This window comes from Lolium perenne, chromosome 2 (genome assembly GCF_019359855.2).
Source record: "Lolium perenne isolate Kyuss_39 chromosome 2, Kyuss_2.0, whole genome shotgun sequence".
Lineage (NCBI taxonomy): Eukaryota > Viridiplantae > Streptophyta > Magnoliopsida > Poales > Poaceae > Lolium > Lolium perenne.
This window is the reverse complement of record NC_067245.2, coordinates 8,613,651-8,630,918: the sequence shown is the minus strand read 5'-3', so window position 1 is coordinate 8,630,918 and position 17,268 is coordinate 8,613,651. Positions and strand designations below refer to the sequence as shown.

At 43.3% G+C, this 17,268-nt stretch overlaps 2 long non-coding RNA genes across 8 annotated transcripts; one reads left to right on the top strand and one right to left on the bottom strand.

The window, feature by feature from the left end:
* Positions 1 to 814: 814 nt before the first annotated feature.
* LOC127331077 (uncharacterized) lies at positions 815 to 9,823 on the bottom strand. 7 transcript variants are annotated; one of them, XR_011751301.1, is made up of 11 exons: positions 9,276 to 9,823; positions 6,940 to 7,083; positions 6,570 to 6,657; positions 5,574 to 5,680; positions 5,211 to 5,413; positions 3,878 to 4,128; positions 3,136 to 3,411; positions 2,100 to 2,255; positions 1,954 to 2,023; positions 1,414 to 1,472; positions 815 to 1,224 (listed from the first exon to the last, which is right to left on the bottom strand). It is a non-coding gene; the product is annotated as an uncharacterized lncRNA (long non-coding RNA). The 7 variants fall into 7 exon arrangements; XR_011751300.1 differs by having other exon boundaries at positions 1,414 to 1,469; XR_011751298.1 differs by lacking the exon at positions 1,954 to 2,023 and having other exon boundaries at positions 1,414 to 1,511.
* A 3,926-nt stretch (positions 9,824 to 13,749) lies between these two features.
* Positions 13,750 to 16,844, top strand: LOC127331083 (uncharacterized). The gene is made up of 2 exons (XR_007869578.1): positions 13,750 to 14,447; positions 16,406 to 16,844. It is a non-coding gene; the product is annotated as an uncharacterized lncRNA (long non-coding RNA).
* Positions 16,845 to 17,268: the final 424 nt, after the last annotated feature.

Sequence of the window (17,268 nt, the reverse complement as noted above, 5' to 3'; positions counted from 1 at the left end):
TTCAAATTTTGTGGAGGGAAGAAAGGTGGGGCGGGAAGAAGACTAAATTTCAGACCTCTGCTTTCCTCGTTGACTGCTAGGAAATGGAGCGACTGGGATTCGTTGGTACTGCATATCAATGACGTGGTGGGTGGAAGCCAAAACATTCCAGGATTAATGCACATGCATAGCGGCCTGGGTCGATTCATTTCCCTACTATTAACTGATTACAGAGTAAATCACTGGGATGACATCCAAAAATATCGGAGCACCACCCTATGTTATAAGTACTCTGCTGGATGGAACTATAGGAAGTGAATCACCCCTTCCCTAATTATTTTCTTTAGGAATCGGTATTTCGCTGGCTCTAAATACTTACCAAAGGTTTAACTCGCTGGCTCTAAATACTTACCAAAGGTTTAACTCGCCGGCTCTAAATACCTGTCACAGGTTTAGTGAATCTAGACATATATTAGCCTATATTTTGCACTGTTGGCTCAACCTTACTTGTGTACTTATAGAGTACAATTTCACAGGTTTGGGAGTGATTCGAATTTTGTGGAGGGGACAAGGTGGGGCGGGAAGAAGACTATGGACCTCTGCTTTCCTCGCTGATTGATGTGAGAGATGGAGCAACTGGGATTTCCTTGGTGCTGCAGATTGATGATGTGGTGGGTGGAAGCCAAACGTCTGGAATTAATGCAAATTTAAAGTGCCTCAAGTTTGGTTCACAATATACATACATACACGGTAAATATGAAGCACCCAACTACTATACATAAATGAGTAAACCTGGATCAAAATTTCTCAAATACCGGCAGCAAGACAAGAATGATTGACAAGAATGATTCCTCCCATCACTTTGCATCAGCAATCAGTACAAAAAGGGAACAAAGTGTCGCTAACCCAAGTATCCAGTAAAAAAATCACCTCACCACAGCAATAGTCGATGCAATAGTTTTGATCACAGGCAACACCACCTGGGTCTACACAACAATAGTGATAATTCATCCAGTGTCAGCAACAACATCCAACACACATTGGCAATATGAAAGAGCGTCGCCTTCTTCCTACGCAGATCCTCTTCTCACCTTGACATGGTCCCCGGCTCTAACTCCATCAGCGACAGGATGTAGCCTCCATCACCTTCAGCTCTGACACGGCTATGCCCACCCACCTGGCGCATTTACATGTCCACCTTTGCGTTCTTCAGCTCCACCACTCGCCCTGCCTTCACTGCGTCCACTGCAGCAACACCAGAAGGATTTCTAATTACTTACATGACAAGTAGTATCCATGTGCAATTTCACACATGCAAGCATTTGAACCAAATGCATCACATCCAAATTACATAATAAGTAACAGTATTTGCCTGGAAAAGAAATTTTAAGCAACTCAACAATGTACAAACTGTCACTACTCCAGACGACTCACCAATGTTGTACAAGATCTCAACCTAATTCATGAACTCCATGGGCAAATGGTTAAAGCTGCTGTCCAGAAAGACTTCAATATTTCAATAGCCCAGTCCACTTAAAAGAATTGAATTTCAAGGTAAGTGCAAAGGCATGCAATAGTCATCAGAATGTTGCGTCAAACCCAACATGCAAAAACAATCTTTACAAGCATGAAAATAGTCAGAACAAAAATTCCAGCTTTGCCGATTCAGTGACATGTTAAATTATTTCTCATGCTTACAGATCATTGCTTTATTCAAATAAAAAACAAGACCAGCCAAATATTAGCCCGCTTTGGGCACAAACAACACTGGACCTTTTTGCTAAACGTGTCATCTCAAGTTTCCAGAAGCAAACCATATCTAATCATTTTCCCAAAGATCCCAGACTTGGGGACACCTAATAGTTTGAACATAACTGGTGAAAGTACCACTAATGATTGATAAAACAACATGGATATATATGCAAAAAAAAAATCTCCACAATACATAATATATTTTACAATTGATAAAACTACCAGTTCAGCTTTGTACAAAGCTAGCCATTGGGCCTCATCTATGGACTTGGTCATCCATGGTATCCACCATCTAACCTCAGCAAAGGAAACATGTATATGGATCATGACTTGGGAAACCAGTGATTAGAGAAACTGAGTGTTCTTACCTGAGGTGGGCGCCTGGACAACATGTCGACGTGGGGCCACTGTGACAAGTTTGCGCCCTGGAAGGGAGGATCGTCGGACTCCCAGCCATAGGCCAGCAGTGATCTTCCAATCAGATCACAACACTAGAGGTCACAACATATGTCCTCAATGACGAGCTGCACGAAAAAATCGACAGTTAATCAGATAAGATTTCTTCAATGCCGTTGATAATGAGTGCACGAAAAAGTTGACAGATATTATACTATCACTTCCAGGATACATGAAAAGGCAGAGTGAATGATAAGAGTGGCACAACAAATGAAGCTACAAACAACTAACACGCAAGTTTTCAGTCACTTTGACGTATTTGGTTGCTTGAAGCAGCAAAACACATTGCTCGAGCATAGCATTGAGCAAACAAACAACACCCTCAGACTGCAACATATGTGCAAAGAACATGATCGGCCCAACGCCATGCAACACAAGCATGGCAACTAATAAGCAAACTAATAGAAGCGTTTACACATAACTAATTAGGTCATATAGTGGGGGAATGCATAGGTGAAAAGGGGACTAAGGTAGCGGCAAAATGTGAGACACAAGGTACTAGCATCTAGCTCAAAAACTATTGTCCAGAGGAGCTGCTCACAACCGAAATAAGTCACTTCTAAAGAATTTCATGCTTGATCTATTACCAAGTGATGGAGTCAACAAATTCAGACGAAAATCAAGCTACTATTCTACCAAATTTCATGGGAAAATTAGCCAGCAACTTGCTAGACCATCCAGACCTTAGCCTGAAAAAACAATACACAACACACAACTAGATAACAAACTATGTTTAGGCACGACATTGCAGCAACCTGAAACTTCAATTGTGTCACTAGGAAGTCTTTCATCACACTTGTACGAACCAAAACACGAAATGAAACACCACATCGCTAAATCACACATGGCATAAGGCACATACCTAGTATATAATTTGTTCATGAAAAATAACACAAGATCGACTAAGGAAAATGATGCCATTAAACTGAAGGTGAACCAGTAGCTCACCGGAGATCATGTAGCCGAGGCTGAACATCACCGCCAATCCAAGAGCACATGGGAGCCGGAAAACTGAAGGTGAACCAGTAGTTCACCGGAGAGCATGTAGTCGGGGCCGAACACCACCGATGACAAGCCGAGGAGGTAGTCCAAGCCGGGGGCCAAATCAAGCACACATCCTCTCAGGCTAGAGATGAAAAAACAACGCTGTGGTGTAGAACTTGGAACAATGTGCTCAGCTTTTTTCTCTTCATCCTTTCCTGTGACATACCAAACCTGAATTACCTGTGAAGAAACAATACATGTAAAGCCGGGGAAGTTGCTTTCTAATAATGATAATATGAAGAAATGAATATACAGTGCCACTTTACTCCACCAAGAAATGAATATAAATAGATAAAAATAAAATCCATTGATCATGGACATCATCTTCTTTCAACTTGGAAAAATTATTATTGTTATGAAAACAACAATCATATCAACTGTTTGGGTGATGTCGATGCCAACTAAATTGTTATATTGTTGATTTAAGCACTACAATATCTCCAATTCAGATCATCAACTTAGTTTAAAAAAATGAAAGATTTAAGTGATTTGGAAAAGTTATTTTGAACTAAGGATGCTTCTGGATATGCTCGGATATTTCATAAGAGAAATTAAAGTATGTCATTGAGAACAAAATTAGACTACAGAGTCACAAACCATCAATAACCTGACTTTGATTAAAAGGACCACAGAGTCACAAACAGACCTACGAGACAAGGACCTTCTAATGGCAGAAGCACGTCCATGAAGCCAGGCAGCATTAAACTAGGGTCGTCCTCTTGGCTGCCGGTCCGTGCTGTAAGAAGGCCTGAGCATAAGGGAACGTGGCGTGGCAGCGCCACTGGAAGCTCACTACCACTGTCCTGAGGCTCGTTGTTGTTCAATGAGTTTCTTGAGCTTGGGTTTCCTACCCTTCCTTTTCACCTTCTCGTCACCGAGTGGCCATGACAGACAATCCTGAAATAACATCACAAGTAAAAGTCAGGCATTAACAACGAAATCAAAGTATGTCCGGATAAATAAAGTGCATGACGTGAGGAACAGGAGTTAGCACATAAGTAGACAATTCAAAGCTTTAGATTCATCCAAATACCTCAAATTATATGTACCTATGTTATTCCTGATAAACTTTCAAGTTGCTCAGTTGATTAAGTTAGATGCTAATATTAATTTGTCAGCCCAGGTCAGAGGGATTAATTTCACAGCTGACACCAACAATAACAAAAGTAGCTGCATATGACAAGCCTGTGCGGCTGTGCCGAAGTTAACCAGACTTCAGGAATAGCAGAGCACGCATAGTACTGACAAGAGCTAGAGTAAAAGTATGAAATGTGCAACATATGAAACTACTTGAACACTTGAAACCCTTAGTTATAACAAGCTCAAAATAATATTTGAGCTATCAGCGAACAAGGACCCTAAGGATCACTGATAAGATCAAAGCTCCATGTTGATTTTAGGGCCTCAATAATTCTAAGCTTCAAGACATTTTTAGAACAAGTCTTAAAAATATTCGATGCTTATCTTGTTTAGCACATACTCCCGTCAGAAAAACATCACATCCCAGGTCATTCTCGGTGCACGACCAATGGATTTATGCCCTGACACTACTAATCTTGTTCAGTACATACTCCCATCAAAAAGCATGCTGCCTGGCATTATCTGGCGGCAAATGCTCCCCCAAGCCACATCAGGGGCATAGTGCTATGGTTCCAATAACTTAGACAATGCGCAACGCAGAGGGAATATCATCAGTAAGAGCTAAGGTGATGAGCTCGGTGATTATTCATTAAACAATTTAGTAATAAACTTATATTGTAAGATCCAGGCGAGAATAGATAGTGCCAATAGACGGTGATCAAACAAACATCAAACTCCTTAAGTAAATTAAGTTCATATATGCACACAAAGTTGATTATGAGATAGGACAATACAATGATACAACCATTTGATGAAACACGGAATTGCCTATATTTCAGAGAAGCTTTAGGCCATTACTAATCACCAATGAAACGAATAAAGTCAGGAGATGAGCTCACCATCCCAGACATGTATTTTGCTTTGGTTATGTCTTGTGTACCAAGCATGTAAGTTTTTGACATATCCAGAAAAGTAAAGTTGAATAGCTTCTGAATCTTCTTTTCCCGTTTTCCAACAATTCTCCTTGGATATGATTCTTTCGCCAGAAGGCTCCATCCTCTTCTCCAGAACCATCGACTGCTGATTGACCTTCCTAGTCGTTCTGGAAGCACATCAAACACAAAAGAGATAAATTTCGACTTAGCATGTGTGCCCGTTGCTTTAGCTAAATGAAAGACACATCACGAAAGAGAAGTTATGGGTATGGAAATCACGATATCTATAGACAAGGGAGAAAGTGCATATTGACCCAGAGGTATTACCAGCATATGACTTATCCTTGGATGAAAAGTGCTGGCGTTCAAGCTCCTCAAGTTAATACCTGAGATTCCTCTTCTGTACCTTCTATTGAGTTTGCTGTCCCTCCTTTCTACACATGAGAGCTGTAAGGTCAGTATTTATTGAGAGGAAGATACCACAAAAATGCCGTAAGGTACCAACCAATTTTGTTCAGGATTGTCAAGGTCAACAAGTAAAATGATAATGTGAAACCGAAGCGTTAGTTTAGCTTTATGTGGTGCTATTGATTCTGGTTAACTAATAAAGAACACATGAGAAACATATGAAGCATGATAACCATCAGTTTGGATTTGCTCTCTTGGTGCAACAGTACCAGCAGCGGACAAACTTCAGAAAATCAAAGCGGGTACACTTGTGCAAAGTAGCTATTGAGGCACCAAACAATGAAAATAGTCGGTTGCTTTATACTACACCTTATGAATTCTAATCCTAGTATGATATGAACCTATCAATCTAGGATGAATCCGGACTTACTACATGTCCAGGATCCAACAGGACATCTCCTATTCCGATCCAAACTACTGCTAAGCTGCAGGTTGTACTGTTGCTGGCTTGGGCTTCCTCCTGCTAAAGTGTATTCCCCATGTGACATGATTTCACATTATTACCGTTTTAGTCAACATGAAAACTAAGCAGATCCTACAAATCGAAATGAAAACAAGGGCATACAGAAGTTGGACATACATACTTTAAGTGCAATATACCATGGTTGATATCGATCTAAAAACAAAACACAGCTGATAGCTATTTGTTTCAAAAAAAACTAACAGTTCAGTAAGTCATTTATAGTTAGCATACCGGAATCCTAACGTCCACAAATACTACACATATACGTCATGCACAAAACAAAGCTATTTGTGATGGTGATACATATTTTTCAGCGGTGACAGAAATATATCAGAGCTCTAGTTATGCACAATTAAAACATAGAAAGTACATTACAAGCTCATGGATCTTACCATGATTTCGAAAGCATGGGATAAGTAATCTTTGATGCCGTCCTCCCAAAGGTCACCTGGATGATTTTGTGACACTAGTTGTACCCAACTGCTCAAAATAAACATGCAGGTGAGTTTTCTTCTCACCAAAGAGAATACACGACATGAATGTTGATAATGCAACTATTAAAAATCGTATTCACACAAGGATCTTCAAAAATACAGCATTTACTACATATCAAAAATACTTATGGGATGGATAAGGAGTATGTTATTCAGAAAATAGATAGCAAATAATAAACACAATGGGAGGACATTGATTATACAAGAACACCAAATTTCAAATTGATATGGCAAGAGACAAGCTACAGCAGACAGAGAAGTTCCCAACCTTGCAAACTGGTTATTGAATTCCCTCAGGTGATAACTGGCGGCCTCAACCTGTCAAGAGTCTAGAGCAGGAGGTTCTGCCATTAGATGCTGATGGGGATACTCTGCCTTGTGAGCGTCCATTACCAACTCTCTTACTTGATATCTGCAGCATGACAATAACAAAATAATTAGGGGCAGATTCTACAACAAGATGAACCAACAGAAATATCTAACAAAAAATCATAATAGAGTCTCACACGGAAGCAACAATCATAAAAGAAAATGTATACATCAGCACTGCTATGTGACTGTAAATCTGTCATTCGCCAAAGAACAATAATAAATCTATCATGCACCAAAAAACCTTGCGCAGATAAAGCAATTGGAGCCACACAAACAATCCCAAAACTTGCCCGCTTGATCCCTAATTATTCCTTCATCAAATTCTGCACCAACGGAAGCTAACATGAGCGACTAAAACAACAAAGGAGATAGGTTTTCTCCAGCAGATTGGTGGACTGATCCACTTAATCATCAAACCATGCAAGCGTGAGTACCAAGGCTAAAAACACTATCACAACATAGATATAGCACATCAACATCTACACAACTGCTGTAATTTTTTCTTCCCGTGAGATATAAGCTCCAAAACTATTTTACATCTACACTAATATAAAAAGCACAAAAGGGGCTGGATCCATATAACATCAACCGCACGATTACGAACTAACGCTTCAGAGTGACCCAATGATGCATCAGTTTAAGCATACCCCGGTAATCATCACCCTTAATCACCTAAATCTAATGACCGGGATTAGCCTAATGATGTAGTACCAATTTCCACACCGCACGCCGACGTCATTTGCCAATAATCCCCCGCCCACACAGACTGTCCAAAAAACTGCAGCATCCACTCAAAAAATAGAACTGCCCATCATCGAGAGCAGGACCATGCCACCACCTCCCGAGTCCTGGCCATCACGTGTTTCCCACCGCGCCACCTGAGGCGTCCCACCGTGCACTGCCAGCCCCGCAAGGTTCTGTTAACGTCGCCCAGTCCGAGGAGATCCTTGCACTCCTCGACGGCCAGAGTGCGGTTATCCCTTGGGGTGAGGTTTCTGTGGTGGAGAGGCACACATCCAACCGACAAGGCGACAGCGACCACGACTCTAAGGAGGCCATGCTCCGAGCGAGGCTCCACTCGCCGATCGCATCTAAGAAGCCGACAGATCTCATGGTTCTCTCTTGATTCCATCAGAAAATAATGTCAAATTTGCTCTTGACCAACATTAATGAATTTTGTTCAACGCTGGGTTTCAATAATCAGCGGATACTATTCCGATGGGAGAATGCACACCATCGTCAACCTTGGTCTGTTTATAACTAACATATGTCCGATTCTCATTTCTTACAATATGGCAAAGGATTGGTGGCATAGTGGACAATGGAGATGTGAGGTTGAGACTTGTGAAGAATGTAAAGGAGAAAGGGAATGAGCTCCACTATCTTTTTTTGGCAGGTATATGAGATCTGCTATCTATAGTATAGTTTGGAGATGTGTGGTAATGCAGCAATGGCTATAGAAAACATATATTTTTGTTTCAGTGTACGCATGTACAAACTCCGTAGAAGGGAATTAGATCCACTATCACTTTTTGGTGCTTAATTACTGGTGTTTAATTTTCAGTATACTATTTTTATATACATGGTTTGTATTGAGTAACTTTTCTTTATCACATCTCATTTCAAATAATACTGGACTCATACTGTCATACATAATGGTCTGCGATCCAACAAGAAGCTAGCAGACCAATTACAGATTACGGATACATTATTTTCTGATGTCCACAAGAATTGGAAAAACATTTAAATTTCGATGAATCATTTGATACTTGTTTTGCTAACTAGAAACATTGGATGGGACTCACATTAAAGCTGGGTAGAATCCTGAGAAAGAAGGCAATGCAATTGTACTTTGTGGCAGTGATATAGCTACCAGTGACCCATTTAAAGGCATTAGCTTGACAGAACTATTGATTTTTTCCTTTAGTGTACTATACAATAATATATTTGGAGCGTAATTTTGTTGAGTTCGTATCAGTCCAGACGAGAGAATGCAAGATTGCTAGTGTCTGCAAGGGACCAGAAATTGTATCCAAAACTGAAAGTAGGCAATGCACAAGTGGGAAGTTGCATTTTGTGCAACCAGTAGGAAACCGTTTATATAACAATAAGAAGGAAGCCAGTATCACAAGTAAAACCATCTGACACTTGGACATATTCACCAGGCAACAGAAAAGAAAACACCACGGCCATTGCACAAGGAATAGACATGAAGGAGGAGAGGGGCCTCACCGGGTAGGTGCAGGTTAGGATGTGGCCGACAGCAACAGGAACGGAGTTGTCTCCGGCAGCAGCAGGTCGGGGACGGAGTCGGCGGCCGCAGCTCAGGGAGGTTGTCTAGGAGGTCGGCGGCGGCCGGGAAAGCGACCACCATACTCCTCCTTGCCTCCCTGTGACGAGCTCCACGATGGCGGGACGCGGACGCCGTGGAGGAGGCCTTCCAGCGCCGGCCGCCCGTGCTGCTTGGGCCGTCGACCACAGCTGGTGCATCGAGGCAGGGAGGCGCCATGGCTGTGAGTGGGGAACCAGTGGGGCTGATGGGAATTGCCTGGGTGGGTGGGATTGGGGGTATCCGGTGGCCGGCCGGTGAACTGCGAGGCGGGGAGCAGCACCGAGCGACGGCGGCGGTGGGTGGGATTGGGGTGGCGAGGGAATCTCGTGGGTGTGGTGGGGTGGCCGGCCGGTGAACTGCGACGGCGGCGGCGGAGGACGATTGAGTGAGAGATGGATAGGAGAAAGGGGATTGTGAGGTGAGGTCATGCGCTGTGCGTGCCTTGTGAGGTGAGATTTTGTTGCTCCGAGTTAATAATCGCGTCCTCTTTTTACTGCCAAGTCGGCCATTTTTTTTACTCCGTAAAAATATGTGTTGTTGATTCACAAATCAGCCGATTAGATTTGGTAACTCACAAATCATGGTATTGTACAATCATAAATTTCTCCTAATCAGATCGGCTACTTGTCAATACTGGTTTATTTTTTCATGGAGGGAACAAATACCATAATATCCGGGCTGGCTCCTCGGATTTTGGTTTGTCCGCTTAATTATTATTGCCTCTCCCTCCTAGACGCTTTGCCTACCCGGGTTAATGACTCTCCAATCTTTCTCTCTTCCCGGTAAATTTCTATTAATACAGCATGCAATGCCAGCTTCCGTGCTGGAGTAGTAGAGAGAAATCAAAATGGCCATATCGCTTGATTTTAGGGGCATTAATAGTCTACTTTTTTTAATTATTACTCCAACATATATTTTTGAAAAATATGAGGGGATTTGGATACCCAAACGGAGGGAGCCCTTCCATGCATGCACTACCTAGGGCAATTAGGCCTTCAATTGCAGCTTTGATCAAGGTGTTGGAATAAATCTTCGTTTCCATTCATGTACTACATATACCATGTGATGCCTGATTTGCTATCATATGGTTGTATGCATATGGGTCTATATATTTTATATAAACAAACTTTTTTTTAGAACCAACCGGTGTTTGGATGGTTAGGAAGGCAGTGGTACCTCTAGCACACCAGAGTTCAAATTTCAGGTTTGATACTTTGGTGTCTCAGAAAGACGGAGTATTGTAAGAGATGAGGTTCCCGTCAACAAAGAGACTCGACTCCAATGGTGACTTCATCAATCTCGAAAATTGTCGGATGACCCAATCTCTCGGTGGTGCTCATAGGAGTAGGGTGTGTGCACGCGTAGGCGAGTGTATGTGTTTCGCAAAAAAGAGTTTTTTTCTTCAGAGAACATGGGCGAGGTTGAACACCATAGTTAGCGTTCTTCCGCCGCCGATGAGTCGACGATGTCATGAGAGAAATGAGGAGAAGCATTGTTGTCGAAGCTGATGGTTCCATGTTGACACCTGCCCTTCCCCGGTGTAGTCTGCTCACAAAACCATCGTTGAACCGGGCCATACGTCGGCTCCGATGATCAACCTAGCATAGCATGTACAATGATACGAGGCGAGCTACGACATGGCCTTACAATCCATATATCCTCGACCGGACCCCTCAGGAATAAAATCTCTCTGTTCATAGTCATCGCTTCCATGTGTCGCATCCTTCGTCACGTGCTCAACATCGTCAACAAATATATGTTGTTGTACTCGCACACTACCTCACTAACACAAAATACTGACTCAACTCCTCAAGATCGACAACTACACCCAGAACCCACCCATGCCAAAGAAACAAAGAGTGGTGAGCTTTCATGCGAGATGAAGGTGGTGAACGCAGGGTCTGGAAAGTCCAAACATATAGACCTTAAAACCCTCCCCACTTGCCAATGTATATATAAGCAATGAACCTAAGTTCTAGAACTTTTAAAGCATAATTGATATTACTTATGGAATAATGGTGCTCTCAAAAAAGCACTTCAATGGTATAGCACATAAAGATAACACAAATGAATTTTTAGACCTTAAACTACCGTGCTTGCTTTGACTTTAGCTTTGACCTATGGAATTTTGCATATTAAATATTGAGCTATGTAAAAGATTTTACTCACGATCATCGTTGGAGATGATATATGTGCATCGGTGTTGTGATTTCATCACCCTTGACAATCATTGGTGTCGGAGCCATCATACACTGTTGTCATCATTGTTCTTAGTTTATGCCAAGGGTTAGTTAATAGCTATAATTTATTTGCCACATATTCTTTTGGTTCATTTATTTTCTGTTTCAGGATTTATTACCTATTATTTCCTGTGCCATTAGGTGTTTTTATATTATCCTAGTATAAACATCGATATATCGCTCGTTGACCACAACAAGGATGGCAAGATATAGTCACCATCCACATATTGTTGGTTTGAGCACCCTTGTAGTCATCCATTTACGATAATGTACACCCGGGTCTTGGCTAAGTGCACACTTATATCTTGTAAATCTGGTCGGCGTTATCACCACTATCTACAAGAATTAAGTTCAATATTAGTCCATCACTGTCGGTGGTGGCCCATGTGTGTACTGAAGCCATGTGTAAAAAAAACCTTTCTTTACTACAGTGGCAACTTTTTTACAAGGCTTTACTTAGTAGTGTTTTGTACTTATATCGCAAGGCCTTTACGCCACCATCTATGACACGCGTGTGTACATTGTCAGTGGTAATGTTGAGGACGCAACGCCCGACAACGACTAGGTTGCGCACCCATTGTCGCCGATGCCTTAGTTGTAGAGCTATTGGGGAGGTATGTTTAAAAGTGCATAACTTTTTTGCGATATAGTGTTTCTAGTTGTTTCACCAATTAATGATTTATACCTAAATTTGCATTAATGTGGACCTTTTGTTGGCCCGCGAACCGATCAATGTCAACTTTGGGCTTATGTTGTGGGCCTTGAAGGCATGAGAGAACTTTGACTCTTTTCGCCCCTCTATCTCTCAGGGTCTAGCTTAAGAGAAGCTATGTTATGATCACAGTGTTAGAAGCAGAGTTGTCTTGGCATCCCAGGGAGAGCCTTCAGCAACATGTTGTGTTTCAACCATGACGATGATACTTCGGTGCCGCACTGTCTCAGTCGTTAGTTATCTTTCGCCTTTTGCAAGAAGCACTCTAGCATAGTCATGTAGTCTCGGGTATGGAATGCCTTTTATCGACACTCGTATGTACCCTTGCGGTTGGCGCCGGCACCCCCCCCCCCCCCGGTTTTTTGGTGGTGGTATTTATACACTCGTTGGCGTCATCGAATCTCCTAGAGCCTACCATATTGGCTCGAGGTTACCCAATGCGTTGTTTTTGGTTCATGGCTTCTTGGCCTGCGTCTGACTCCGCATGGCCTTTCATCGGTAACATGGGCATAATATCGATGCATGTGGCGTGGTCACGAATCTGCAGATCCTCCGCCATCACCGGGTCACGGTTACTTCGCTAAAGGCGTCTACACATAAGTACCCGATAATCCGTGCTATCTTTGAACTTGGTGTGCCACGACAGATTTTTGTCGACGAAACCTTTCCAAAAATGTCTCTTGGTGACAAGTGCAATGACGTGTATGCATATGTGCATGTTTGGACGTAGGTATATGTGGCGTGGTAGAAGAACTACGTGTATACGTAGTAGTGTATGCATCCATTCATTCCATGCATCGATTGCTACGCTCGTTCAACTCCTAAGGGCATCTCCAGCGACGCGACGCAAACGGTCGCTGAGTTGATTTTTATATAGCCTAGCACAAATTCCGTTGATGTCATTTGACACTAGTCAATACATGCTAGCTCCGCCCCCCTGATGTCCTCACCCTTGGACCCGCACTTACGGCAAGAGCGTTTGCATCTAGGGGTCTAATTATCTACTCCTTTGGGATCTCCCTCGATTGTTGGCGCATGTTGTTGACGAGGGCGTCGATCTTGATAGTGACGGGTTTACGCCAACTGGGTATGATTGTAGGCGAGGTGGGGGCGGACGACGTGAATGCACATACTTGCCGCACCCGAAATCTCTTCACCCATGTACGAGCTAGTGAATACGCGATGTGCTCTCTGTGGCCAAAAAAAAAAACATAGATATGTGCATGGAATATAGACATTTTGTATAGGCTATGCATGGAACCACGTCACTGTGATTGCTTTGCCTATACGGCTATACACATGCAAAACAAGCGCCAAACAAAAATAACAATGAAAAGGAGCGGTAACCATTTTATTTGAGAATAAATCTGCTAACCAATCAAATCAATGTACACGGAGAAGAAAATAGATGAAAAACTGCCGCAGGAGAGAAAGTGGGCTGCGTTTTCTGCTTCTTTTTTGTTTTCGTTTTTTGGAGGAAGAGAATAAGCTCGATTAAAACAACCCCAACACCCAGATCAAACGCCACCAGCCCCAGCCATCCTCCGGCGACGCCCCATCTCCACAAGCCCCGGCCATCCTCCGGCGCCGCCCCGTCTCCACAAGCCCCGGCCATCCTCGCCTCCCCCGTCCCCACCTTCCCTCCGACCCAGTTCCACCGCTCCCGAGGTCCAGCACCAGATCGCTGCCGCCGTCCAAGACTCGCCGCCGGGAGGAACGTCGCATCACAGACCATGGCGACGCGGCCGGCTGGCTCGCCGGTGCCCGCGTGCATCCATGCGTGCGGCGCCGTCGAGCTGGCCGGACCGGGTCGCGTGGCGCTGCATTCCGGCGATGTGGCACCGGCCACCAGGACGCGCCGGCGGCGGCGATGTGAGCCACGGAGGTCCGTCGTCCTTGACGCGCTGCGAGGAGCCACGGGATGATGTGGCTCCGGTGTTTGGTAGTCCCTGCCAGACCGCCGATTCGAACAACCGCGGCTCACCGGACTTCCTCGACCGCTGATGTCTTTGGAGGGGGCCGTGGTCGCGCCGGGTTTGTAAACCGGTTGGCCTATCCACGTCTTGCAGGAGGTCGCCCCAAGACCACCGCTGCGATCATTTGGCCGCCATTAATGAAAGGTTGAGTCTCTGTTCTTGGTTCGTCTGCATTAGGCCTCTGTTAACGTGGATTCACAAACTTGTTTAGCAGCTGCGATTAGTTAGACAACATTAGGCTTGTTTGATTGATGTCCTGCAATTAAGCCCAGATGTGCTAAAAAAGAAAAGCAATTGGATTTTGTTAATTCAAAATTCACCAGCACATATTCAGAGAAGTAGTATAAGTAGCCCAGTACCACGAATTAGCTAATTTCGGAGAAGCCGATGTACTGCTGTAGCATTGGTTGAGGTTAAGAAAGAAGAACCAGGACCAAATAGTCCATCAGCTTTTGTGTATTCTTGATTTGAAGGACAAACAGAGGTCCCTTGTCCTTTGAATCTTTTAATCCGAAATTCATCAGGATATATTCAGAGAAGTAGTATATGTAGTACAGTACCACAAATTAGCTAATTTTAGAGAAGGCCATGTAGTGCTGTAGCATATGTTGAGGTTTAGAAAGCAGAAGCAGGACCCAAAACACTAGCAGGCTATGCTTGTCGGTCTTCATTTGAAGGACAAACGGCAAGCATTACTTGGTACATTGAGGTTTTTATCCTGGTATAGCACATGCATCCTGATGTTTTGTTAGTCCAGTTACAAAACATCGTAGAAACTTGCACTTTGTAGATATATTGCTGATGTTTCGTCTTTGGAGGCGGCCGTGGTCGCGCCGGATGTGTAAACCGGTTGGCCTGTCCACGTCTTGCAGGAGGTCTTCCCAAAACCACCGCTGCGACCTTTAGGCCGCCATCCATGAAAGGTCGAATCTTTGTTCTTGGTTCTTCAGCATTAGGCATCTGTTGTAGTCCTCTGTTAACGAATTTGTTTAGCAGCTGCGATTAGTTAGATATCATTAGGCTTGTTTGATTGATGTCCTGCAATTAAGCCCAGATGTGTTAAAAAAGAAAAGCAATTGGATTTTGTTAATTCGAAATTCATCAGCACATATTCAGAGAAGTAGTATAAGTAGTCCAGTACCACGAAGTAGCTAATTTCGGAGAAGCTGATGTACTGCTGTAGCATATGTTTGAGGTTTAGAAAGAAGAACCAGGACCCAATAGGCCATCAGGTTATGCCTGTGGGTCTTCTCATTTGAAGGACAAAGAGAATTCCTTCCTCCTTGATGCGCTGCGATGAGCCACAGGATGAGGTGGCGCCGGTTTTGGGTGATCCCTGCCTGGCCGCTGATTCGAATAGCCGCTCCTAATCGGACTTCCTCGACAACTAGTGTCCCCGATGCCCTTGGTGTGGACCATGGTTTGCTCATGTGTAGACCGGTTGACATGTCCATGTCTTGCAGGAGGTCACCCCAAGGACAACCACTGTGACCTCTAGTCAGCCATTAAATTCCTCATCGTCTTTGAAAGGCTGAACCTTTGTTCTTCGTTCTTCAGCGTTAGGCCTCTGGTATGGTCATCTTTTAACGTGCGTTCACAAATATGCTTAGCTTTAGCAGCTGCGATTAGTTTGACATCATTAGGCTTGTTTGATGCCCTGTAATTAAACATAGTTGTGTTAAAAAGAAAAGTGATGGAATCGTTTAATCCGAAATTCATCAGGATATATTCAGAGAAGTAGTATATGTAGTACAGTACCACAAATTAGCTAATTTTAGAGAAGGCCATGTAGTGCTGTAGCATATGTTGAGGTTTAGAAAGCAGAAGCAGGACCCAAAACACTAGCAGGCTATGCTTGTCGGTCTTCATTTGAAGGACAAACGGCAAGCATTACTTGGTACATTGAGGTTTTTATCCTGGTATAGCACATGCATCCTGATGTTTCGTTAGTCCAGTTTCAAAACATCGTAGAAACTTGCACTTTGTAGATGTATTGCTGATGGTGTCGATGCCTTTTGCACTAGCCATACATAACTCATCTACTAGCTAGGTATTATTTCCCTGATTTGATCTCACGTCGATATCTTATTTTGCTGAAACAGGCCATATTGATTAAGAAACGGCACGAGAAGAAGGCATACTGAGCCCTGTGTGCACTGGGGTTGGTCTTCATGGCGAGGAGGACGAAGCCGAGGCAGCAGCGACTAGTTGTTGCTGCTGCTGCTGCTGTTGCTCTTGATGGTCAGTATGCATGGAGTTCCTTTTGCTGTAATTTTGTTGCTGGAAAAGTTCACCTGTGGAGTTTGGAATTGTTTGTGCATTATGTACTCGAGCTGAATTGATTGTGTTTTTAGATCGAGGCTGTGCTTAATGCGTTTTTGTTTTTCATTGTCTTCTGAATGTCCTAGGAAGAGCAAAAGGACATGTCTTGCGGACATACTTGCTGATTAGCCTTTGTTGATGTTCATCTACTTTGCCTTGGCATTCGTTTTTGTGGAATTTCTGTTTATTTAGACCTTTCATGGAATTTCTGTTTTGTTAGATTGGTGAGTCGAGTGGGACTGTGTGTTTATTAGCGGCTGTTATTTACGAGTCTTCTTTGGCTCCCATGTGTTTACGGAAGTTTCTTGTTCTCCCTCTCTGTGATTTCTTAGTATAGTGTACATTAGTTGACCATCTAGTATCTCTACTCGTAGTGTGATGTATAGTTATTGAATTGAGCAGAGGAGATGAATTATAGCATACGGAAGGTAGTGGTAGCTTGTGAGGGAGAAAAGAAAAAGGAGTTGATTAACTGAAGAAGCCAGCCGACCCAAGAAGAAGAAGCATCGCGAATTAATTAATTAATTCCCAGCGTGCGAAGCGACAATTAAGAGCGGAGGAGGGATTGGTTTGGTTGGAGAAGAAAATGAAATTAAAAGGCAGGCGATAGTGATACGTGTCTCGGTTTCGTTTCCCGGCTGGC